We start from the raw sequence: 26,951 nt of genomic DNA on the forward strand, positions 1-26,951 counted from the left end.
AGTGAATATCGATATTTGTTTGACAATGAACCTACTAGTGTTGGAAACCGGTAAGGGTGCTGTACGTTCTTTAACCTTAACTCTCGGGGTGACTTTTCTGTAACGTATACAAAGAAGTGTGGTCTCTGGAACCCCAATGTATAAACTGAGATTTGGGGGATAAATCGTTTGAATTTTTAAAATTTAAGTTACATAACAGTTATTTTTACATCTAGCTCAGTGTTGTTCAGATACTCCACGTTGATTCTATTGCACTAAATAAAGCTTCAGTATTTTGCTTTTGATCACCCATAATCACAAACTTTTGTGCGTTTTTTTAAATGGTACACACAAACAAACTGTTATAGTCCAAAAAATTATCTCTGAAGTAGGTAAACCTTGATGTAAAACTAAATTTCAGGGTTTAAACTTGTGCATAAAAATTGCACTCGAAAGAAAGTCTACAGAACTGACATCAACTGCTGAGATCTACATTATCCTTTACCACCACCCAGAACATATTTGATGTTAACTTACACTTTAAGTATTTTATTGAAGGCTCAGGAACGCAATATCGTTGTGCGGAAGTTCTTCCTCTGAGTGATACTCTTGTTCCCCAGCAAAATTGTGATCTTTGGCTATCGCAAAGTGGTTGTCTTTTACGTCTATTTCTTGATCTATATCGCTGACGTGTTCCTCTGTTCACCGATTAGTAACTTCATCGTTAAAATTGACATATTCCTGTGAACGCATTTTGTGCTACACTAAGAAAAAAGGTACGTAGTTCGCGAGGAGCGGTCCAGGAGACCCCAACACGTATCTACAAGACATGCCAGCAACAAAAAAGAAGTTTATAAAGCGAGCGGCAGTAAAACATTATAGATCTGGCGATTTAAGGAGGGTATGTGACGTATAGGAGCACTCCACCAGAATTTACCTTGGAGAGCGGGTTCGAAAATTTTCGCGTGGTCTGAGAATCATAGGTTGTGAGTTACGGGTTTTAAATGGAGTTACAAGCAATAGCTGGTTGCTGTTTTAACTTGGTTCTAAGAATTCAGCGATACTTTTACACCCCCACACTCTCACAATGTCAGTTCCAGGCAAAATAGCAATGACATTTTTGATCAGTAACCACTAATATTTTGGCCTCGTATGTACAAGTTTCTTTAAAGTGCAGAACACTTCCTAGCCAGGCAGAGATAAGAACCAGACTTGTGGAATCCATACGCTGGTTTAACGAATATTATTCTGCTACACTGTCCAGGCTGAATGTGGTTCGTAGGTACTTTTCCAGGATCGGCCATTTACTGTCTGGCTGACTCAGAAACACAATGTATTAGTTGTTAAAACACGTATGCTCGCGGAACAAAGTGTAGATGATTCACAGGCAATTGACACTCATATCTTTCCTCCAAAGCAAGTGACTCACGTGTGTGGTTACACGAAGGGCATTTGAACACACACACACAAAAAAAAACGTATTCTGGCGACACTTCCTATTCTTTGCACTAATGTTTCGTCGCGCTAACAAATCCGAGGTAAGTTACAATATGAAGGGCATCATGGAATGTTGAGTAATTTCAGTATTCCTTTGACACTTAAGTTTGGTAGGCTGTGTGACTAAAGCTTTCTTTGATTGTTTTACTCGTAATGTACACTCCCTTCGATGCGCCTGACTGACAGCAGTCATTGTACACATCTTTAACCTTTTTAAAAATGATTAATGTATAAACGTCATCATACTATAAGGCATGCACAATTGAAAACGAGACCTTTGTTCTAGCTGGTTGTATGCTATCCCAGTTGGTCAATGTGTTTACGAAGAGATGGTGCGATGGTATTCCCAGTTGCACAAACGGAGATAACGGCTTCGCAGGAATTTTCTCAGTTCCTGAGAGTTGACTCCACAGTTCATACTTTCATATACATAGTCATTACTATTATTATTATTATTATTATTATTGATTGTTAAAATTATCTTTTGATTGTTATTATTATTGTACTACTTTTATAATCTCTATTTTTTTCTTTAACATTAATACTGTATAACATGTTATACGTCCTTAATGTTCTGTAGAAACTGAAATTTGTTGAATCTGAGTATGCCTGGTTAGGTGTAAGAGAGCGCCTGAAGGCCCTAATCTTGCCAGGTAAAATAAATGCATAAATAAAATAAATAAATAAATTCATTGCGCGATGGATTTCTCCCGAACAACACAAAGAGCGATTATCCAATACCTTCAACCAGGAGGGAAACCTACTTACTATATTTATCGCAAGATGAAAGACGTGTACGGAAAGCAGTGTCTCGCACGATGCATAACATTCCGTCGGTGTCAGCTTTATGAGGCGGGCTGCGTGGCAAATAAGACCCTCAAATTTCGATTGGAGGTCCTGGAACATCTTTCTTACAGCCCCGATATCTCCTTATATGTTTCGCATATCTTCGACCGCGTAAAACAATGTCAAAAACGTGAGAGGTTTACCTGGGACTAGGAACTACAGGGCGCCATGTAAAACTGGATCCGTCAGCAACCCAGGAGTTTCTACAATGAAGCTATCCGCTCCCTTCCTAAAAGCTGGGATCAGTGTATCACTGTCAATGGCAATCAAGTGTACCTGAATTGTTCCACATGAAGTGCAATTACGAGAGGCGTCCAGTAAGTAATGCAACAGTTTTGTCTCTGCCAATTTCAGTTGAAAAAACTGCAGAATTTGTTGTAGGACATGGCGAAATATTCCCGCTTCAGCTCCTATAGTGTCATGAAGTTCCGATAGGTGGCAGCGCTATAGGTAGCCTTTAAAATGGCGTCTGTAACGGAGGTGCATTACAAGTGGACAGCTGTCATCGAGTTTCTTTTGGCAGAAAACCAGTACATCGCAGATGCTCATAGCCCTTGCAGAATATCTACAGAGAGCTGGCAATGAACAAAAGCACAGCGAGTCGTTGACCGAGGCGTCTGTCATAGCAACGACGTTACGCAAACATGTCAAATCTCCGGCATGACTCCTGCAGTGTTGGAACGTGAGGACACTCTTATTCGAGGTGACTGACGGATCGCAAACACATCGCTTTTCAACTGGGCGTCTCTGTTGGTTGTACTAACATACTCGTCTACCAGTTGGGGTACGCAAGGGTCTGTGCCCAATGGGTTCCTAATAGAAGACTGTAAAGAGCAACGAATGAACCGACTGTGTAGACTGCTTACGCATTATGAGACTGATCGTGACAATTTTTTGTCTAACGTCGTCACAGGCGAAGAAACATTGCTTCACCACTTCGAACCGCTAAAGCAGCAATCCATGGAGTGGCACTGCAACACATGTACTGCGATGAAAAAGTTCAAAGCCACACTCCCATCCGGTAAATTAATGGCGACGGTCTTCTGGGATTCTGAAGGGGTAATACGTCCTCCCTCACGGTGCATGCAACGATCAGCTCTGAACGTATTGTGCTACCATCGGGAAACTGAAGAAACGACTTCAGCGTGTTCGTCGCTACAAATATGTAAACGAACTTCTCCTTCTCCATGACAACGTGAGGCCTCACACAAGGCTGCGCACGCGAGACGAGCTCCCAAAACTTCACTGTATGTTCTTCCTCATTCACCCTACAGACTGGACCTCGCACCGCCCAACTTCCATCTGTTTGGCCCAATGAAGGAGGCACCATGCGGGAAGCAGTGCGTGGATGATGAGGTTATAGATGCAGCAAGACGTTGCCTTCGACGTCGACCAGTAGAGTGGTACCACGCGGGCACAAAGGCTCTGCCAGTAAGGTGGCCTAATGTCGTCGCATTGGACAGAAATTATGTTGAAATACAGGATTTTGTAACCAAAAGACTGAGAAATAATATGGCATACTGGAATCCTGAATAAAACCAACCTTCTTTCAGAAGACATTGTCGCATCACTTACTCAAAACCCCTCCTGTAATACTGTCATTAATATTTCTTCATGTATAATTGTAGCCTCCTTTTCATTTGGGCACACCTTATGCTGCTATCTAACATCTCGTCTAGCCTTAGTAATGGCTTCAGTTCGGCGAGGAAGAGACTCTACAAGTTTCTTCAGGTATGTCACATGCAGCAGTGGCAACTCACTGATCAGCATTCATCAAACTGGGAACGTGTTTGTGCTGCCCTGTGAACACTAGGAAGAGGTGAGTATCCACAACATAGAATGAAGATGTAGGAGAAAGGGCAACACTTGGCCACCAAGAATGTTGAATTAAAGGTTCTGGTTCATGTTTGTGGTAACCTCAATGAGTGGGCCCATACCATTTTACGATAAACAGCCCAAACCATCACAGATCCCACTCCGTCCTAAACTACTCCCTCCACATACTGCACGTTAAACGGCTTGTCAGGCTGCCGATGTACTTGACGCCTTGCAATATTTCAAAAGAGGAGAAACTGCGACTGGCCAGTTACGTGAACGGTGGAGGATCAAATGACCATCTGGTATAAGTTCCACACCTTCTAGAGCGCTCCAATGCGAGCAGGGAGCTCATTTAAGGAGGTAGTTCTTATTTTCTCTGGTGAGCTTAATTTTTATTAAGATCAAACATTGATGATAAAATTGATGTTGTGATGTGTGTTGCTTATGTTGTGTGAAGATGTTGGTGGTAGAGGCTCCTGGTGATACTAGATGGCAGGTTTCCTTAAAGCAATGTACTGGAGAGGATATTTTAGAAAATATTTTCTAGTGAGAACGGAAAGAAACTAATGGATGGAATTTAGTATTTTTTTTTTGGGGGGGGGGGGGGGGGTTTGGAATGCTTTGTTAACAAGTAAGCAGACTTAGGATGGGTTGAAGGTTGCAATGGGACGGAAAGAGTGGGACTGGATATGGCTGATAGGAAGAGCTGACAGTGAGGATAATTTTGTGATAGGCCAGGGGCGATTACAGTTATTCGTTAAACGTATACGCGGTTGCTAATGTGAACCACCATCGGCTGTACATTGGAATGACGATAATGAAAATTTGTGCTGGACCGGGACTCGAACCCAGATTTCCCGTTTAATGCGAGTGGCCGCCTTAACCGCTTCGGCTATCCATCACGAATCGCGGCAGACTCACACTCCCACATGTCGTCGTGTATGTGGCACAACTGCACTCGTACGTTTACATGAACTCCCATCCACCGAGGACATTTATTGAGGGTCGAGCGCCTAGTATGGGCGACTAAATACTGTACGAAATAGCAGTGCCTGCGTTATTATGAAGTACGATGCAATGTTTCTTCAGACATACATGCACGTGCGAAGAAACATTGCATCGTACTTATTAACAAAGCAAGCACTGCTATTCCGAATTCATGATTATTGAAGTTGCGCTGGAAAAGAATATGAAGACGTGGAGAGAAAGCGAGCGTTGTTAAGGGTACCGCTGTCGATACCTTTGCTTAGGCCGGTATTACACCACAGTCTAACATAACAGTCGCGACACTCACTGCTGTAAAAGTTGTTGCCGTTTGACAGATGGAGCGACACTAGCGCTCCAAGCGGCAGGTAAGGTGAACGTCAGACTCGTTGTAATCATAATGTTTGTTTACATCCATTTCCTACGTAATTTCCGAATTATTCGAGTTATTTTCTTGCCTCCAAGAGTTTGTTTAGTATCGGAAGGCATATATGTTTCTATTAATGATTCTAAAATAAGCGCAAGTATGGACAAAACCATGAATAGAGTGGCAAGCTACAACACATTCGTGAAGAAACACTTGTGACATTGGACAAAATTGCAGCTTACCACGTTGATATCAAAAGAATATAAACACACAGATTCACATGTAAGAAGCACAGACATGTACCTCTACATGCAAAAGCGATCGACAGCTCGTTTATCATTCTGTAGGCCTACTGTGTGTGTCATTGTTGCCTGTTGCCACAAGTACGACCTTAATCTTTATATTATTCAAAGTGAGTAAAGCAACTGCCAAATAGTGGCAGAAATATGCTGAAAACATTATAATGAGCTGATTACATTACATTTCACGAAAAACCAAATATTTGAATAATTTTCAATCTGTCTGTTGGCACTTTCCTTGCCCCGTAATAGTTTCGCTCGATCTGCACATTCTGACACTTCACACGCTTTTGTAAGACATGAACAGCTGCACTTAATCTAACCAATTTATCGTCATAGCACGTCTGTGGTGACGATTCGCGCGAATCTGGCACTGATACATGAAGAGCTGAACTGGCTGCTACTGTGTCATACGACTGTTTTACAGCTTTAGATTGACTGTCGAATCTTTGTGGCGGTTTCCTCTTCATCGTCAGTTGAGGTGGCTTATTTAGGATGTCAAACAGTGTGGGTACTGCATTCCACACGAGTTTCTTATTGTCTACGTTCATGAACTGGTTTTCTTCGAAATGTAGCGGACAAAACCTAATATTATTATACAGGTAAACTGGGTCTTTCTTCATAAGGTCTTCTCGTCTGCTGTTAACAAGCCATTTTCTGCTCCTAAAACGATACATTCATCATTTATACACATATAGTTTGCAAGTGAATCCTGACGATACAGTTTAGTAACATGATGGTATATATCTCTCAGGATCCTTAGGAAACCTAAAAAGAGACAGCTGTGGTGTCTTCTTCCTGTTGTTGCTGCAATTTATTGCGCTACAAACGCTCCCGATGGTAAAAACCATTGTATAAATCAAAATAATCAATCACTATTCGCTTTCACGATCGCGCCGAACTCACAGTTCAACCTACCAGCCGCTTGGGGCGCTGCTGGCGCTGTAGGCAACAAAATCGAGGCGAAGTGTCGCGACTGTTATGTTAGACTGTGATTACACTATCAAATTTCTTTATCAAAGATTTGATCAAAGATGTGATCAAATATTCGTCAAATATATTTGACAAAGATCTTTCACGTGGCTCTAAAAAGGGGTATTACACTGTCATCATATTTTTCGTCAGAGTTCAAGATGGCTGACAACAGCAACTTGTTATTAACCGCAGCAGTTGCATATACCACAATTGCACTGTGTGCACATGCGGAAGAGAAGCTGGGGAAAAAAAGGAAACGTACCTGGGTGAAGCCGTGGGTTTTACGACGACACGATAAAAGCATTCAACAAAACTTGTTACGTGAGCTTATAGTGGAGGACGTCAAGTAGTACATCAATTACTTAAGAATGGATGAGCATACATTGCCGGCCGGAGAGGCCGAGCGGTTCTAGGCGCTACAGTCTGGAACCGCCCGCTATGGTCGCAGGTTCGAATTCTGCCTCGGGCATGGTTGTGTGTGATGTTCTTAGGTTAGTTAGGTTTAAGTAGTTCTAAGTTCTAGGGGACTGATGACCTCAGCAGTTAAGTCCCATAGTGCTCAGAGCCATTTGAACCATTTTTTTGATCTTACATTTCTGTATGTGCTCAGTGAAGTGTATCCTCATATCACAAAGCACAATATTCACTTAAGAACTGCTGCATCTGCAGAAGACAGGCTCACTGTAACACTCCGATTCCTTGCTACAGGAGAAAGGTTAGGTTAGGTCAGGTCAGGTCAGGTCTCCAATCTTCTTAATCTGTTTTTGTATTCAGAGTGCCTCACGTTGTAAAGCGCCTCATCAGCTTCATACATTTCTATTAATTTTGTAGTTGTCGGCGCATACCAATTGTATTTATCAGCAATGTTTATTAAAACACTACAGACGACAGAACGCTGCAGCGATGCTAGCGCTCCACGTGGTAACATGTCACATTGCAGTGAACAGAAGTCAAGCGATTTCTTTGATCAAATCTAGAACGAGGCCCAAGATTTGATCAAATATTGGAAGCATTTGACAAAGTTCCCTATTACACTATCAAATATCTTTGATAAAGATTTTTGACAAAGATATTTGACAAAGAAATTTGATAGTGTAATAACGGCGTAAGTAATCAATTGCAATTACCTACTTCCGGTGGTTACAATATCGCTTGCCTTATGGAAGTGGCCAGTACGTAAATATTCTCGCCAACAGGTGGGGAGTCGCCCCAGAAGATGGCAGATGGTACACACCTGGACCGCTGCGGGAGAAGCGGTTGAGTCTGCGACGAGCAGCCAATGACGGCCGGGCTGTGGTCCCATTGTCGAAACGGTTACGCTAATTTGAAAATAAATCTGCGCGGTGAAGATTCTGAAGCCTTCAGTGAACGGAGGAAGTAATTCTGTAATTTCAGAAGAAGTTTTGCTAATATACCGGCAGAAAAAAATCACAACACCAAAAATATTATTATATAATGATGAAATTTCGGGAATACTTCTGTTTAGGTAACATATTTAAGTGATTAACATTGTACCATTACAGGTTAATGCAAGCGTGAGCTCAGCCATTGCAAATGTAAAATGCTGCTACGTTATTAAGCGGTGTAACCGCCAGATCGTTGAATACAAAGCGTTGTGTTGTACGGGTGGCAGATGTCAATTTGTGGCATGGAGTTCCATGCCTGTTGCACTAGGTGGCTCAATACGAGGGAGTTTAATTTGGTTGTGGATGACGCTGAAGCATTCGTCCAATGATGTCGCATATGTGCTCGGTTGGAGACAGATATGGTGATCGAACAGGCCAAGGCAACATGTCGAACTCCGTAGAGCATGTTGGATTACAACACTGGTATGTGGGCGAGCGTTATACTATTGGAAATCACTAACTGGGACGCTGTTCATAAATGGCGGCACAACAGGCCGAATCGCCAGATTGACGTACAATTTTGCAGTCAGGGTGCGCGGGAAAGCTATCAGAGTGCTCCTGCTGTCATACGAAATCATATCCCCGAAAGTAACTCTAGGTGTATGTCCAGTGAGCCTAGCACGCAGACTGGTTGTAGTTCCTCAACTGGCATCTTTCTAACCAACACACGTCCATTACTGGCACCGTCAAAGTACCAGCTTTCATCAGAAAACACAACAGACCCTCCAACTTGCCCTCCAATGAGCTCTCGCTTGACATCACTGCAGTCGCAAATGGTGGTGGTTTGGGACCAGTGGACTGCACAACAGTTCGTCGTGTCACTGTGGTGCCAACGGCATTTCACATTGCTGCAGCAGATGCAGTACGATGCGCCAGAGCCATACGCCGAACACGATGGTCTAACCCAGGGGCGGGCAAACGTTGCACGCGGCTCGTGAGCGCACAGCGCTGCACGTGTGCTGCTCGCGTGCAATCGTCGAATGGGGCAGTGGCGACAGCCGGCAGGTTGCGGCAGTGTAGTACAAGGCTAAGCCGCGGACGTTGATGCGAAGCGACCACTACGTAGTGAACGTTGTATTTCAAGAACCGGAAAAATGCAGAGTGAATCAAGGAAACGGAGACGTGGAGATTTGCTATCTTTTAAAAAGTAATGGGAGAATCATTTTTTCTTTGTGTAAAGAGGTGAAAATTCGAAATGATTAATATGTGGCAGTATTCTCGCTGGTCAGCGTAAGTTTAGTATTGAAGGCCATTATAATAAATTTGACAAGGGCGAGTACAATTTATTGTCGGATTCTGAGCGGATGGGGAAATTGACTGAGCTTAAGAAGAGCGACCTGACGATATTAGATGCATCTGTCCTAGTTGCCGTTGTCACGAGAGATTTGCGACTTTCTCTCGTCATGTCTCTCATCTAACTGATTTAACATTTTATGGAGCACTGTTTTCAATTTTTCAGGACGACAACAATAGTAGCCCAGCAGTACGTGCAAGCTATAAAATTGCGCTTAATATAGAGAGAGCTGGAAAACCATTTGCTGAATTAATAAGCCTCGGTTTAGAGCAAACATAAGTGATGAAAATTTACATAACTGTTTGCGTTTGTCTGTATGCAGAAATTTTGTTCCCTGTGATAATTAAATAAAACGTATCGTAGTTAATAGGTACTCTTTCAAACCATGATTTATTTCAAGCACTCCTGCTAACCTTATTCCATCATTCAATAAAGCAAGCTAGGAAAACAAAACGCATTACAGAGGAAGGAGTGGACAGAAGGTATGGGGGGAGGGGAGGTAAGCGGGCGGCCAGCTTGCCCTGTGTGCACTCAGAACACCTGTTAACTGCACGCGTGCAAGTGCACCGCACACGTGCAGGATTCCTGCCCGCCCCTGGTCTAACCTATCGGTATGTCACGTGGCCATCCGTAGCCCTGTCTTCTTGCGACCGTAGCACTTTCTCGTGTCCACCGTGGCCAGCAATCAAGTGCAGTGGCTACATTCCTGTCAATAGTGCGGATTTACAAATTTTGCGTCCCTAGGCATACCATATTATATGCGGTCCCTCAAAAAAGAAACATGTTTTAAATAATAACTATTACCCGATCACTTCGCAATTGCCGTTTTGGGTGGCAGCACTGTGAGCTGTTTTCGTACTTTGCTTTCGTTGCTTTGAAGGACGCGTCGTCAGTCTAGTCCCGCTCAGTCAAAGTTTAATATGGTTCCTGAACTGTACTTGGTGTACGGCAGCAGATAAAACAAGCTTAAAACTACATTGTGTTCTAAAAATTGAAGCGAACGTGTCGTAAATACATTAGAAACTAATAAGTACTTTTACAGAGATGCGTTAAAAAGTAAAATTTAACTGTTGTTTTACATTCTAATAACTTGAATGTGTAGCAGATAAAAAAAACACGTTCGTTATTAATATGTGAATATATAGGAAAGCGTAAAAAATTAAAATGAAATAGAGATTTCGGTGCACGAACTAATAGCTAAATACAGAGGAACAAACTCAGAACTGGATTTGCTGTTAATAGCTAAATACAGAGGAACAAACTCAGAACTGGATTTGCTATTACATAATTTTACAGACTGGTGTGTGTGATGACTGGGTGTTGTGTGACGTCCTTAGGTTAGTTCGGTTTAAGTAGTTCTAAGTTCTAGGGGACTGATGACCATAGATGTTAAGTCCCATAGTCCTCAGAGCCATTTTTTAACAGACTGGTGTGGAAAAATCAAATTTCTTTTATAATCTAATAAATGGTTCAAATGGCTCTGAGCACTATGGGACTTAACTTCTGATGTCATCAGTTCCATAGAACTTAGAACTACTTAAACCTAACTAACATAAGGATATCACACACATCGATGCCCGAGGCAGGATTCGAACCTGCGACCGTAGCGGTCGCGCGGCTCCAGACTGTAGCGCCTAGAACCGCTCGTATAACTAATAGTTAACTTGTAAAGCATTAGGGTCTGTGTAGCAGATGCTGCATAATAAATGTACACAGTACCTTTAATCCATTTAAAGACTGAACAGTTTTGTACTGCAGCTACTGCTCTCACCATAGCTCTTTCTAACGGTATTAGCAAAGCTTTTACGTATTTATCGACAGAATTGAACTAAGTTATTTATTAACACTTTTTCATCTGAGCGTACGCTCCGATAACGTATATTTCCGCGATAACTATACAGTTCAGCAGACGCAAAGAAGACGCATAACTTGTAATATACTACAGTATCTGTATGACTTGACTGTACAATGCCGAGCGGCCTGGGTCATTCGGGTGTTGTTTAGTATTGTCGGGCACCTTCGTTCCCGTCTGCACGTAAACGATGTTTAGTTCCGCGTTCTGCCATCGGTAATTGTAAAATAAACAGGTAATACGTAATCAAAATATCCACGGTTGTACTGCCGGTCTACAGTGTCCAACGGTAATACGTAGTTTGTAAATCAAGTGAATGTACTCTAAGTTATAACAAAAATCAGATTATAATCTTAAATTTTTAAAACTAATATGAATAAATAAACTCACCAGTCAGAAAAGTTTGCGTCTGGCTTTGACAGCAAGTTCATAGTTCAGACGGTTATCACTTCGGAGGTCGGCTTAGATGTGAAGAATGGACGTGGCGTACAATCTCTCCTCAGGCAACGTAGAACGTAGGTACGATTTCAGTCTTTTAAGAGCCGAAAACGAGCGTTCTGCTGAACAGTTTGTAAGTGCCATACATAGAAATATTCTAAGAGTAAAGTCAACATTCGGAAACCCGGACTGTAAACTCTCTTTTCGTAAAAATTTACTCATTGCGACTGGTGCGTCACTAATCTCAGAAGATTTCGAAAGTTCCGCGAAATGAACACATTCACTATGGAAGGAAGGCTCTAAATCTGTGTCGTACGACGCTTGGAGTTTTGTTGCACGTTCAGCCATATCGTCAGATTAATTGTTCTTAAGGTTACTCAGAACTGTGAAGCAGTCCAACAGTGTTCTACAGCTTTCCTTCCTGCTTAATAATTCGGCGTACAAGTTGTCGAGTACGGGGAGAAATGTTTCGACTCTAAATTTTTCCCTTCCAGTCGGAAAAACTTCTTCAGAGTCTGCTTCTTCGTCATCATGAAGTTTGCATTCGTGTGCTCTTTTCTAGGTGCATTCATAATCTATATCAGTCACAGTATCCTTGGATTTATTTTCATAATAGTCTAACATGCCATCAATACATGCAATAAATCCTACAAGTGATTCATGCACTATTTTAGTATCAATATTTACAGTTTGCAGTTTCAGATTTACACTATTAAATATCTGGAGTATGCCCTTCCAAACTGTCATCATGAATACAGTTTCTAGTATGCTGAGTTGATTCAATAAGCCTCATTTCGCAGAAGTGGTTTTTCAAACGTATTATTGCCAATATATGCGAGGGCATTGATAATGCCCTCCCAGTTTTCATATAGACTTACATATCCTTCCTCTCTTGCTGACCAACGTGTTTTTGATAAACTTTTTACCATTTTGCTTCCTGGTTTCTTGAAAGATAGAAGGTTATCCCAGCACTGTGTAGAAGCAGAGAAAAAATTGTAAAGGTTTTGTACTACATTGAAAAATGAACATGCTTCCCGACAACAGCTCGCAGCACTAGTGCCGACTAAATTCAAAGAATATGCTGCACAAGGCACATAACGCGCTTTCGGATTTCGTTCTTTAATGCGTGGCTGCAAACCAGTGCAGGTTCCTGACATATTGCTTGTGTTTCATATGACTGGCTCTCTACAGTCATTAATATCAATGGAATTTGTAGACAGGACTTATAGTATGGCCACAGCTAACTTTTCGGACTTGAGTCCCGTGTTTAGTACAAACAAAAGGAAACGTTCAACAGATTCACCATTCTCGTTCACATATCTTAATATGAAAGATAATTGATCAATATCTACTATTAGAGACAAATATTTGGTCTGTTTTATTTCACTTATTATAATGCTTTTCATTCGTTCATAAATAAGCTCTATTGTTTCATCACAGATTGTTGAGGAAAGATAACTTGTATGTCCCTGCCCTGTGTATCAATGTCGTTCAATGTGCTCTACAAGAAAAGGATCAAATTCAGCTATAAGTTCAAGAGATATCATAAATTGCCCATTATGTAATGAATGGAATCTTTGAACGTCTCCACGTGGGAGAAGTCCACGACTTGTTAGCTTCTTCACTACTGCAAACACCATTTTCAACACAGTGCGCCAGTACATTTTTTCTGTCGCAACATATGACTCGAAATAGTTATCTTTTGTTCCAAGTGACTTTTTCTCGTTAAGAGTGATAACTCAGAATTTTTGTGTCCGAGTGAGTTCTCAGGACGAGATATAACATAAGAAATATTTTTCCAATCTGCAATACCATTAGTAGCAATCGCAGCCTTTCCTCCGAACAATTTACATGGTGCACAAAAAATAGCACCGATGCTACAGGAGAAGAGTATACTAGAAAATAACGCAACGTTGATTCACCCCTTAAAAGTTTACGGTAAAATACGTTTTTTTTCAAATATCTGGTTTTATCGCCTATTGATCTTCTTGAATTAGAAAAATCACCGTAACAATTTTGATTAATGCCACGTTGTAAGAGAACGTAGATTGTTGATTCATTGACACACCATTCTGCAGGATCATCACTAACGAGGTTATTTTTTGGTAATGTGTGAGTCGACACGTAGTTGTTCGTGAACGTCGAAATCAGGAACAATTTGCTTTTCTTCATTTTTAACTTTTGTTTTGTTTGTATTTACTTCTTTTACTACAGCTGCAGTGCCAGAAACATCATCCATACTACTTGAACTCGAAGTCGAAGCAGCAACGTCTTTTTCGAAAAATTTGTCTACTCTGTCAAGTGTTTTCAGAACATTGGCTTCTTGTTCTCTTCTTTCCTTCCATAATTTCCGAAATGCCGCCCCACTTAATTTTGCAAGTTTGCTTTTTTCCACTGTTATTCATGTTACGGCACTTACAAAATTGTCAACCAACAGAAAAAAAAATTGTAAAAGGAAAGAAAGAAAGACTGTATCCAGTTCTAATAGTACTACACCGCACATGAACACAAAGCTTTATACTTTAAACACGGCACACGAGCACAAAGATTTTTCCTTTAAACAATGATAGATGTAGCAGTCGGGGCGAACAGGCATAGATGGTGGGGTCATGTTACACGCATGGGAGAAGCAAGGTTACCCAAGAGACTCATGGATTCAGCAGTAGAGGGTAGGAGGAGTCGGGGCAGACCGAGGAGAAGGTACCTGGATTCGGTTAAGAATGATTTTGAAGTAATAGGTATAACATCAGAAGAGGCACCAATGTTAGCACTGAATAGGAGATCATGGAGGAACTATATAAGGGGGCTATGCTCCAGACTGAACGCTGAAAGGCATAATCAGTCTTAAATGATGATGATGATGATGATGACAATGAGCGATGAACTGACCAACTCGGATTACTCGACGTAACTGTGCTATGAAAGAACGACAATGCAGAATAATTTAATTTCATTGTCGCTTGTGTCTGTTTTCAGTGAACAGTAGAAGCACACCTGCCGGCTAGAATTCGTCTCTTAAAGAAAACGGGACAGTTCCTGTTTTGGCTTCTGTTTTCCGCGTCGCCTGAATTTTAGCTGGGGCGCAAATGTATGCTGAATATTCTTGACACTGTCTTTCTAATTTAAAAAGCAAATAATTTTTGCAATTTCTGCAGTTAGGTGTGCTGCATCGACTCTTATCCCACCTATTCTTATAACAATTTAGCGGTTTCTGCGGGCAGAGAAGACAGACTACAAAGTTTAAGTAGTCGTGTTGGCAGTTGATGAGGTGTATTGTCATTTGTGTGAACACCGCTGTTATGTCTACACGCAAATGCACCTTTTGTTCCAACATAAAATAAAAATAACATTCCCTAAAAAAAGCTGATTTAAGAAGTTGAATATAAAATTTGCAGTGCCACATACTATTCAGTTGCACAGAGTGGGAACTTTGAAATCGCGTAGGCTGCAGCACAATAAATGAGACAAACGAAAGTTGGTTTCTTCTTTTTTTTGCCAAAAAAGTAACTAAATAAATAAAATTTTTAAACCGTTGTGAAGTGTATTTCGCACATTATTAGACATTCTGCTTATGATTTTTTCGTGTAAACATGTGTTTAAAAATGTAAAACATTCCCAGTATCAAAATGTTTTGTTAAACAGATGTCATTAAATCAAAGCTCAGACATCGAAGAGCACAGAGCTTTCACATTAATTACAGTAATGGAGGATTAACTTGATACTTCCCCGTAATTTTTACAAGAAATTTAAGTAGAGTCGGATTTTACATAATGAGGCCCACACATGTTACAGTATTTAAGAAATGCTGATTAGTTTATTACAGCTTTTCAGGGGTCCCGGTATTTTCACGTGAAAAATATGGTAGGGTAATGTAGAAGCCGACAGCATTCTCGAATAATAACGATTCAAACATTGTATTGTAGATTGCCGTCCTGACAGCTTACTTCAGAATATTTTGAACAATCATGAAGATGATACCAGACAGAAATCCAATGTTAAATTTCCATCCAGTCACCAAGTGTTGTTGTAGGCTGGTTTGATGCAGCTCTCCATGCTACTCTATCCTGTGCAAACTTCTTCATCTCCCTGTACTTACTGCAACCTGCATCCTTTTGAATCTGATTAGTGTATTCATCTCTTGGTCTCCCTCTACGATTTTTACCCTCCACGCTGCCCTCCAATGCTAAATTTGTGATCCCTTCATGCCTCAGAACATGTCCTACCAACCGGTCCCTTCTTCTCGTCAAATTGTGCCACAAACTCCTCCCCAACTCTATTCAATACCTCCACGTTAATTATGTGATCTACCCATCTAATCTTCAGCATTCTTCTGTAGCGCCACATGTCGAAAGCTTCTTGTCCAAACTATTTATCGTCCATGTTTCACTTCCATACATGGCTACACTCCATACAAATACTTTCAGAAACGAATTCCTGATACTTAAATCTAAACTCAATGTTAACAAATTTCTCTTCCTCAGAAACGCTTTCCTTGCTATTGCCAGTCTACATTTTATATCCTCTCTACTTCGAGCATCATCAGTTATTTTGCTCCCCAAATAGCAAAACTCCTTTACCACTTTAAGTGTCTCATTTCCTAATCTAATTCCCTCAGCATCACCCGACTTAATTCGACTACATTCCATAATCCTAGTTTTGCTTTTGTTGATGTTCATCTTATATCCTCCTTTCAAGACACTATCCATTCCATTCAACTGCTCTTCCAAGTCCTTTGCTGTCTCTGACAGAATTACAATGTCATCGGTGAACCTCAAAGTTTTTATTTCTTCTCCATGGATTTTAATACCTACTACGAATTTTTCTTTTGTTTCCTTCACTGCTTGCTCAATATACAGATTGAATAACATCGGGGAGAGGCTACAACCCTGTCTTACTCCTTTCCCAACCACTGCTTCCCTTTCATGCCCCTCGACTCTTATAACTGCCATCTGGTTTCTGTACAAATTGTAAATAGCCTTTCGCTCCCTGTATTTTACCCCTGTCACCTTTAGAATTTGAAAGAGAGTATTCCAGTCAACATTGTCAAAGGCATTCTCTAAGTGAACTATGTATTATTCCAAGCTTGTATTGCCGGATTTCGTTCTTAAGGCTTATTTAAATTAGCAAGTTGTTTAACAATATTAAAAATTTTTGTCGTTTGTAAGCGCAGTTATTTAAAGCGTATAAGTTTAAAATGAGTACAGGGCAAAAATTTCCACCCCGTTAAGATGCCGCCACCCCCCCCATGAACCATGGACCTTGCCGCTGGTGGGGAGGCTTGCGTGCCTCAGCGATACAGATGGCCGTACCGTAGGTGCAACCACAACGGAGGGGTATCTGTTGAGAGGCCAGACAAACGTGTGGTTCCTGAAGAGGGGCAGCAGCCTTTTCAGTAGTTGCAGGGGCAACAGTCTGGATGATTGACTGATCTGGCCTTGTAACATTAACCAAAACGGCCTTGCTGTGCTGGTACTGCGAACGGCTGAAAGCAAGGGGAAACTACAGCCGTAATTTTTCCCGAGGATATGCAGCTCTACTGTATGATTAAATGATGATGGCGTCCTCTTGGGTAAAATATTCCGGAGGTAAAATAGTCCCCCATTCGGATCTCCGGGCGGGGACTACTCAGGAGGACGTCGTTATCAGGAGAAAGAAAACTGGCGTCCTACGGATCGGAGCGTGGAATGTCAGATCCCTTAATCGGGCAGGTAGGTTAGAAAATTTAAAAAGGGAAATGGATAGGTTAAAGTTAGATATAGTGGGAATTAGTGAAGTTCGGTGGCAGGAGGAACAAGACTTTTGGTCAGGTGATTACAGGGTTATAAATACAAAATCAAATAGGGGTAATGCAGGAGTAGGTTTAATAATGAATAAAAAAATAGGAGTGCGGGTTAGCTACTACAAACAGCATAGTGAACGCATTATTGTAGCCAAGATAGACACAAAGCCCATGCCTACTACAGTAATACAAGTTTATATGCCAACTACCTCTGCAGACGATGAAGAAATAGATGAAATGTATGACGAGATAAAAGAAATTATTCAGGTAGTGAAAGGAGACGAAAATTTAATAGTCATGGGTGACTGGAATTCGTCAGTAGGAAAGGGGAGAGAAGGAAACATAGTAGGTGAATATGGATTGGGGGGAAGGAATGAAAGAGGAAGCCGCCTTGTAGAATTTTGCACAGAGCATAACTTAATCATAGCCAACACTTGGTTCAAGAATCATAAAAGAAGGTTATATACCTGGAAGAATCCTGGAGATACTAGTAGGTATCAGATAGATTATATAATGGTAAGACAGAGATTTAGGAACCAGGTTTTAAATTGTAAGACATTTCCTGGGGCAGACGTGGATTCTGACCACAATCTATTGGTTATGAACTGCAGATTGAAACTGAAGAAACTGCAAAAAGGTGGGAATTTAGGGAGATGGGACCTGGATAAACTGAAAGAACCAGAGGTTGTACAGAGTTTCAGGGAGAGCATAAGGGAACAATTGACAGGAATGGGGGAAAGAAATACAGTAGAAGAAGAATGGGTAGCTCTGAGGGATGAAGTAGTGAAGGCAGCAGAGGATCAAGTAGGTAAAAAGACGAGGGCTAATAGAAATCCTTGGGTAACAGAAGAAATACTGAATTTAATTGATGAAAGGAGAAAATACAAAAATGCAGTAAATGAAGCAGGCAAAAAGGAATACAGACGTCTCAAAAATGATATCGACAGGAAGTGCAAAATGGCTAAGCAGGGATGGCTAGAGGACAAATGTAAGGATGTAGAGGCTTGTCTCACTAGGGGTATGATAGATACTGCCTACAGGAAAATTAAAGAGACCTTTGGAGAGAAGAGAACCACTTGTATGAATATCAAGAGCTCAGATGGCAACCCAGTTCTAAGCAAAGAAGGGAAAGCAGAAAGGTGGAAGGAGTATATAGAGGGTTTATACAAGGGCGATGTACTTGAGGACAATATTATGGAAATGGAGGAGGATGTAGATGAAGATGAAATGGGAGATAAGATACTGCGTGAAGAGTTTGACAGAGCACTGAAAGACCTGAGTCGAAACAAGGCCCCGGGAGTAGACAACATTCCATTTGAACTACTGATGGCCTCGGGAGAGCCATTCATGACAAAACTCTACCATCTGGTGAGGACGATGTATGAGACAGGCGAAATACCCTCAGACTTCAAGAAGAATATAATAATTCCAATCCCAAAGAAAGCAGGTGTTGACAGATGTGAAAATTACCGAACTATCAGTTTAATAAGTCACAGCTGCAAAATACTAACGCGAATTCTTTACAGACGAATGGAAAAACTGGTAGAAGCCGACCTCGGGGAAGATCAGTTTGGATTCCGTAGAAATGTTGGAACACGTGAGGCAATACTGACTTTACGACTTATCTTAGAAGAAAGATTAAGAAAAGGCAAACCTACGTTTCTAGCATTTGTAGACTTAGAGAAAGCTTTTGACAATGTTAACTGGAATACTCTCTTTCAAATTCTGAAGGTGGCAGGGGTAAAATACAGGGAGCGAAAGGCTATTTACAGTTTGTACAGAAACCAGATGGCAGTTATAAGAGTCGAGGGGCATGAAAGGGAAGCAGTGGTTGGGAAAGGAGTAAGACAGGGTTGTAGCCTCTCCCCGATGTTATTCAATCTGTATATTGAGCAAGCAGTAAAGGAAACAAAAGAAAAATTCGGAGTAGGTATTAAAATTCATGGAGAAGAAGTAAAAACTTTGAGGTTCGCCGATGACATTGTAATTCTGTCAGAGACAGCAAAGGACTTGGAACAGCAGTTGAACGGAATGGACAGTGTCTTGAAAGGTGGATATAAGATGAACATCAACAAAAGCAAAACGAAGATAATGGAATGTAGTCAAATTAAGTCGGGTGATGTTGAGGGAATTAGATTAGGAAATGAGAAACTTAAAGTAGTAAAGGAGTTTTGCTATTTAGGGAGTAAAATAACCGATGATGGTCGAAGTAGAGAGGATATAAAATGTAGACTGGCAATGGCAAGGAAAGCGTTTCTCAAGAAGAGGAATTTGTTAACATCGAGTATAGATCTAAGTGTCAGGAAGTCATTTCTGAAAGTATTTGTATGGAGTGTAGCCATGTATGGAAGTGAAACATGGACGATAACTAGTTTGGACAAGAAGAGAATAGAAGCTTTCGAAATGTGGTGCTACAGAAGAATGCTGAAGATAAGGTGGGTAGATCACGTAACTAATGAGGAGGTATTGAATAGGATTGGGGAGAAGAGAAGTTTGTGGCACAACTTGACTAGAAGAAGGGATCGGTTGGTAGGACATGTTTTGAGGCATCAAGGGATCACAAATTTAGCATTGGAGGGCAGTGTGGAGGGTAAAAATCGTAGAGGGAGACCAAGAGATGAATACACTAAGCAGATTCAGAAGGATGTAGGTTGCAGTAGATACTGGGAGATGAAGAAGCTAGCACAGGATAGAGTAGCATGGAGAGCTGCATCAAACCAGTCTCAGGACTGAAGACCACAACAACAAACAACAAGATGCCGCCCCTAGGCAACACCGACTCAAAGAAAGGCCTCGGCGCTTGTTCGTGACGTCACGTCAGCTAGGCACGGCAAACGCCAGGTCTGTTGCAGGCATACTCATAATGGTGGTGTCTCCCTCTCTGACACAGGAAAATGTGAAACTATTGGCGGTAGTTGACCAACACACATTGTGCTGAGAGATTTCTGCAATCAATTAATTGTGCAGTTCATTACACTTCTTAACAAATAGTGTATTCCTGAACTTAGTTTCCACCTGTTTTAAGGATCGACATACAAAGACAACTTCATGGCCCAGCAGCAACAGAATTTGTGCTTCTTTACCTTATTTGTAAATCTGAGGAAGTGACGTTTTACTGGGTTGCTTTTACAAGAAACTGTGAACATATTGGTGCTCTTCTTTAGGTATCTTGGTTGACTGTGGGGTGAGGAGCACTGAATGTTAATGAAATATCTTGCGATTGTACACGTTGGGGGAGAGGGTGGGGGACAGAAGAAGAGGCAAAATAGAGATACTTGTTTTATCAAATAAAATTTTTTATCTTATAAAGTTTCTCCTTTCAGTTGCAAGATGGGAATATTTATCTTTTCTAATGTGTATGTTTAAAAAAGTTTAAGCTCAGCAGTATTTTCGATGTATGAAGCTATTTTGTTTCCTATTTAGAATTCCTTTCGTTGAAAACGACTGTAATCTAATGACTGGCAACAGTTGGACATTTACACATGTGAATTAGTTCACATTTCCAGTGACGATGTCAAACGAAAATAAATATAAGAAACGAGTTCATTGTAAGGGGGTTGGGGTAGGTTTCGATAGCAAAATGGATCAAGTAAATATAGTTACTTGAATGTAAAATTTCCGAATCTTGCAATGGGGCAAAGCATCTTCTCATATTGATCTACATTTGTTTCGACAGGATTCAGTAATACGGAACTATGATCTTTATTTTTAGCTTTACGATAGTAAGAAAATCTTTCATCTAAATAAAAGTGCAGAATCCAAAACAATACCAAACATTTTGTCCAAAAATATGAGATTTATAGTGATAAGCACGCCCAGGCGTTTCTGCCTGCAACAGACCTGGCGTTCGCAGTGCCTAGCTGACGTGACGTCACCAACTAGCGCCGAGGCCTTTCTTAGAGTCGGTGTTGCCCTAGGGCCCGTGCCTAGTTGGCCTCTAAGTAAATGCGCCTCTGCCTCTCATGTCTTTCTGCAGTCACAGAGCGAACATACAGCTTCTGCAGCCCTGTTACACGACCTCGTTCAAAGTCAGTGAGGTGTTGATAACGGCCTTTGCCGCCTTAAAGACATTCTTAGTAACATCGCCTTCCACGTCCAATCTCAAAAGTAATTAACGCTCATGACTGTTAAAGCGTGCATTTCAAGCAAACCTGATTTGCACCCTCATACTGGTGCTACTAGCGACTACCGCGAAATTGGAATGTACACCATTTTTCAAATGTAGAAACACGTCTAACAACTTTCGTTTATATCACCCAACTCCTTTGTCTTGCGATATTCTTCTGTTAGTGTACATTTGCAAAGGATTAGAATTTATAAGAGTACGTGAGAGCTCAGGATATTTCGTGTGTCGTCGCCGTTAACGTCTTGTGATTGTTTCATCATTAACGAAGTGACCGTTGATGTGTGTTGGCAGCTAGCGAGTCAGTTTAAACTGTCATAAAGCAATTTTCATGTTAAATTTTCCGTTGTGGCTACACGGAGATCTAAATTTGCGTATTAGTCGGGTTAGGGACCATTTACTTGTCTTAAGAACTAATAAACTGTATTTCCATAGAGTGACTTTTTATCTTTTCAAGATATCGTGAAAGGTACATCCCTTTGACCTGGGAAGCAGAGCGTAGGCTGCGTTCAGGCACACTTTATAAGTGAACAATCGCCTTTGTATCTGGATTCAGTCAATTCATTTGTCCGATAGTCTAGAGAACTGTTAAATAACGAAGGGGAGGTTGCGTTTTGGGAGAGGCCCGGCAGCACGCCATAGTGCTCCATAATGGGAGATACAGTAGGGTGTTGTGATTCGAGTTGACTGGAAATAAAGGACTTTCGTAAAAATATTGTTCACACAGTCCCGAAAACAGCAAGGGCAGAAAAAAGCGAGAACTATCGCCCAACGTCCTTAACACTCTAATATTCACGTTGTTGACGAGAATAATACACGAGAAGAAATTTGAGGATCTGTTAGATAACGATCAGTTTGACATTTGGAACGGCAAAGGTACCAGAGAGGCAGTTCTGACTTAGCAACGGATAGTAGAAGCAAGAATCAAGGAACGTTTATACGATTTGTCGGCATAGAAAAAGCATTCAAGAATGTAAAATGGTGCAAATGTTCGAAATTCTGGAAAAATGGCTATAGGGGGAGACGCGTAATATACAATATGTGCAAGTACCAAGGAGGAACAATAAGAATGGAAGACTAAGAAGTAAATGAGTCGATGTACGCGTAACGCATAAAACGTAATCTCAATATCGTACTTGACTATACTCGAGACAGCTTGGCTTCCGCCCCACGTGAAACGAAATCCATAGAGGTTCGAGTAAACGCGGAAGAATACATCGTGTAATGTTTACCTGAGGTTTATTCTTATTGATGGACGGAGTATAGATGGGATAGAGAACAATGAGAGAATAACTATGTAACTGTTTGTCTTCAGGGACGGCCAGCAAATCGATGAACGGACGCCGCTGTATATGTTACCAGAAATATGCGTGGATCCAGCCGCAGGCCTCCGTGGCGCAATCGGCTAGCGCGTTCGGCTGTTAACCGAAAGGTTGGTGGTTCGAGCCCACCCGGGGGCGGAAATTTTAATAATTTGTAATTAAAGCACGGAGCGTTCACGTGATCGCAGCAAATGGCACATTGAAGTTAAAACATAACGGCAGTCTATTGAAATTCCTAATGAGGAACCTGTCAAATCTAGCTGGTGTACGGGTTCTTGCATTATTGCCAATTATTATATATTGTTTAATGTAAGTTCAATCGTATAGTTGCAGTCCTGGCCGGCCGAAGTGGCAGAGCGGTTCTAGGCGCTACAGTCTGGAACCGCGCGACCACTACGGTCGCAAGTTCGAATCCAGTCCTGCCTCGGGCATGGATGTGTGTGATGTCCTTAGGTTAGTTAGGTTTAAGAAGTTCTAGGGGACTGATGACCTCAGCAGTTAAGTCTCATGGTGCTCAGAGCCATTTGAACCATTTGCAGTCCTGCCAATACCTCAAAATTAAGCAACTGCACGAGAGAAATACTTTCCATAGCGACGTGGAATCTATGAAGGTTCACTTTGATCAAATTGCTTTTCCTTACACACTCACCCCTGTATCAGCAGTGGATTGGGGATGAGAAATCCGTACCAGTATTACATTACAATACCCCTCAAACAAATTAGTAAGATTCTCAGGCAAGGCGCAGGAACCATTACAGAAAAAAATCGTCCAAATGTTTCATTCTCAGACTTAAGACCGCCGATTTATATCGATCCAGAACGCATATAGGCGTGTGCTTCTTAGAAAAAATTACTCTGAGCACTATGGGACTTAACTTCTCAGGTCATCAGTCCCCGCTTCTTAGAAGCAAGCTATAGAGGAGAGAACACATTAAAGGAGTCTTAAGCAAGTGTCTATCAAAAAGTAATCTTAGGCACTCCTAAGGATCCTACGGCATTCAAATATCCTCACACAAATTGGTAACAAGTTTGGATAAATGTTCAGAAGAGTTTACCCACAAATATTAGAGTTATTTAGGTAGACGTCATCTCCGAAATCTACCCAACACTTGCTAAGAAACATAAAATCAAAATGACAGCTTAAACTACATGTGAAGCTCAGAAGAAATGTACCGCCACCGCTCACGTCATAAATACGAAAGCACGTACAGTGTAGGGGACACGATTTCTTATGCTCTCTATGGCGTGTATAATGATGAAACCCTGTATCCTTTAAGATCATCTGGTAGGATAAACGCCGCCTGAAAATGGCAAAAAAAGACCTTTAATACAGATGAAGATGCCAGTGTGTATCATAATTAATAGCGTAAACGCATACAGCTGAAAGTACACGATACTAGAAGCAAAAACGTCTCAATACGCATGGGCTCTGAAGAGCTATGAGCACTTCTTCGTCAAGAGATTTGTTTCACAGTACCGAAGATGAAGATGTAAGTGCTCATAGCTCGTGATGGTATGCGTTGTAGACCCACGTTTACTCTGAGTGTTTTGCTTTTAGTGTCGTGAATTTTCAACTGTATGGATTTACACTATTAATGATGATAGGCCCTATGCAAGGATTAAGTAAAAACTATCGCTCCATGATCTCAAGGTCTATTGGAAGGTGGATGGACAGAGGAAGAACTGTTTAGTGTAAGTAAGTATCTTTTTTTGAAAAAGTGAAGGAGCAGAAAATGATGTATTTAGGAGTCCACATCTAATTTTATTATGTATACAGTTAATTAACAAAAAATTGGAATATAACTTAATGTACAGCAAATCTCAACACAACATTCATACTATGAATATAAATATCACAAGTTCACTTTCTTGTAATGCACGTGGAATTCTTAATTTAGGAAAACATATGTTCTTTGGAAATTGATGCAATTTCTCTAATTTACCTCAAAAAATAGTTAAAACAATTTTTGACATAGTACAGAGAAAATGTTCTGTCAGAAGTTAAAATCAGCTTATTTTGTTTAAAAAATATGTTTTTTAACACAGTTTAGTCACTTTTTAGTTAACTAATGCCTCATTACATGTAAATAATTTATAAACTGTGTCGATAATGCATAAACCTTTCATCAACATTTGTACAATAATGTAGTTCATTGTATTGAAACACACGTCAAGTGGGTATACAGAAAATATGGAACGGCCAGTGACAGCTGTTGTTGTTGTTGTGGTTTTCAGTCCTGAGACTGGTTTGATGCAGCTCTCCATGCTACCCTATCCAGTGCAAGTTTCTTCATCTCCCTGTACCTACTGCAACTTGCATCCTTCTGAATATGCTTAATGTATTCATCTCTTGGTCCCCCTCTACGATTTTTAACCTCCACGCTGCCCTCCAATGCTTAATTTGTGATCCCTTGATGCCTCAGACCATGTCCTACCAACCCGTCCCTTCTTCTCGTCAAGTTGTCCCACAAACTCCTCTTCTCCCCAATTCTATTCAATACCTCCTCATTAGTTATGTGATCTACCCATCTAATCTTCAGCATTCTTCTGTAGCACCACATTTCGAAAGCTTCTATTCTCTTCTTGTCCAAAGTATTTATCGTCCATGTTTCACTTCCATAAATAGCAACACTCCATACAAATACTTTCAGGAACGACTTCCTGACACGTAAATCTATACCCGATGTTAAGAAATTTCTCTTCTTCAGAAACGCTTTCCTTGCCGTTGCCAGTCTACATTTTATATCTTCTCTACTTCGATAATCATCATTTCTTTTGCTCCTCAAATAGCAAAACTCCTTTACTACTTTAAGTGTCTCATTTCCTAATCTAATTCCCGCAGCATCACCCGACTTAATTCGACTACATTCCATTATCCTCGTTATGCTTTTGTTGATGTTCATCTTATATCCTCCTTTCAATACAATGTCCATTCCGTTCAACTGCTCTTCCAAGTCCATTGCTGTCTCTGACAGAATTACAATGTCATCGGCGAACCTCAAAGTTTTTATTTCTTCTCCATGGATTTTAATACCTACTCCGAATTTTTTTTTGTTTCCTTTACTGCTTGCTCAATATACAGATTGAATAACAGTGGGGAGAGGCTACAACCCTGTGTCACTCCCTTCCCAACCACTGCTTCCCTTTCACGCCCCTCGACTCTTATAACTGCCATCTGGTTTCTGTACAAATCGTAAATAGCCTTTCGCTCCCTGTATTTTACCCCTGCCACCTTCAGAATTTGGAAGAGAGTATTCCAGTCAACATTGTCAAAAGCTTTCTCTAAGTCTACAAATGCTAGAAACGTAGGTTTGCCTTTCCTTAATCTTTCTTCTAAGATAAGTCGTAAGGTCAGTATTGCCTCACGTGTTCCAATATTTCTACGGAATCCAAACTGATCTTCCCCGATGTCGGCTTCTATCAGTTTTTCCATTCGTCTGTAAAGAATTCGCGTTAGTATTTTGCAGCTGTGACTTATTAAACTGATAGTTCGGTAATTTTCACGTCTGTCAACACCTAGTTTCCTTGGGATTGTAATTATTATATTCTTCTTGAAGTCTGAGGGTACTTCGCCTGTCTCATACATCTTCCTCACCAGATGGTAGAGTTTTGTCAGGACTGGCTCTCCCAAGGCCGTCAGTAGTTCTAATGGAATGTTGTCTACTCCCGGGGCCTTGTTTCTACTCAGGTCTTTCAGTGCTCTGTCAAACTCGTCACGCAGTATCATATCTCCCATTTCATCTTCATCTACATCCTCTTCCATTTCCATAATATTGTCCTCAAGTACATCGCCCTTGTATAGACCCTCTATATACTCCTTCCACCTTTCTGCTTTCCCTTCTTCGCTTAGAACTGGGTTTCCATCTGAGCTCTTGATATTCATACAAGTGGTTCTCTTTTCTCCAAAGGTCTCTGTAATTTTCCTGTTGGCAGTATCTATCTTACCCCTAGTGAGACTAGCCTCTATATCCT

The 26,951-nt window shown here is 41.0% G+C and overlaps 1 non-coding gene across 1 annotated transcript; it reads left to right on the forward strand.

Annotated features, from left to right (window-relative positions):
- Positions 1-23,043: 23,043 nt before the first annotated feature.
- Trnan-guu (transfer RNA asparagine (anticodon GUU)) lies at positions 23,044-23,117 on the forward strand. The gene has a single exon. It is a non-coding gene; the product is annotated as a tRNA-Asn (tRNA).
- Positions 23,118-26,951: the final 3,834 nt, after the last annotated feature.

The sequence above is a fragment of the Schistocerca cancellata genome, chromosome 1 (genome assembly GCF_023864275.1).
Source record: "Schistocerca cancellata isolate TAMUIC-IGC-003103 chromosome 1, iqSchCanc2.1, whole genome shotgun sequence".
NCBI lineage: Eukaryota > Metazoa > Arthropoda > Insecta > Orthoptera > Acrididae > Schistocerca > Schistocerca cancellata.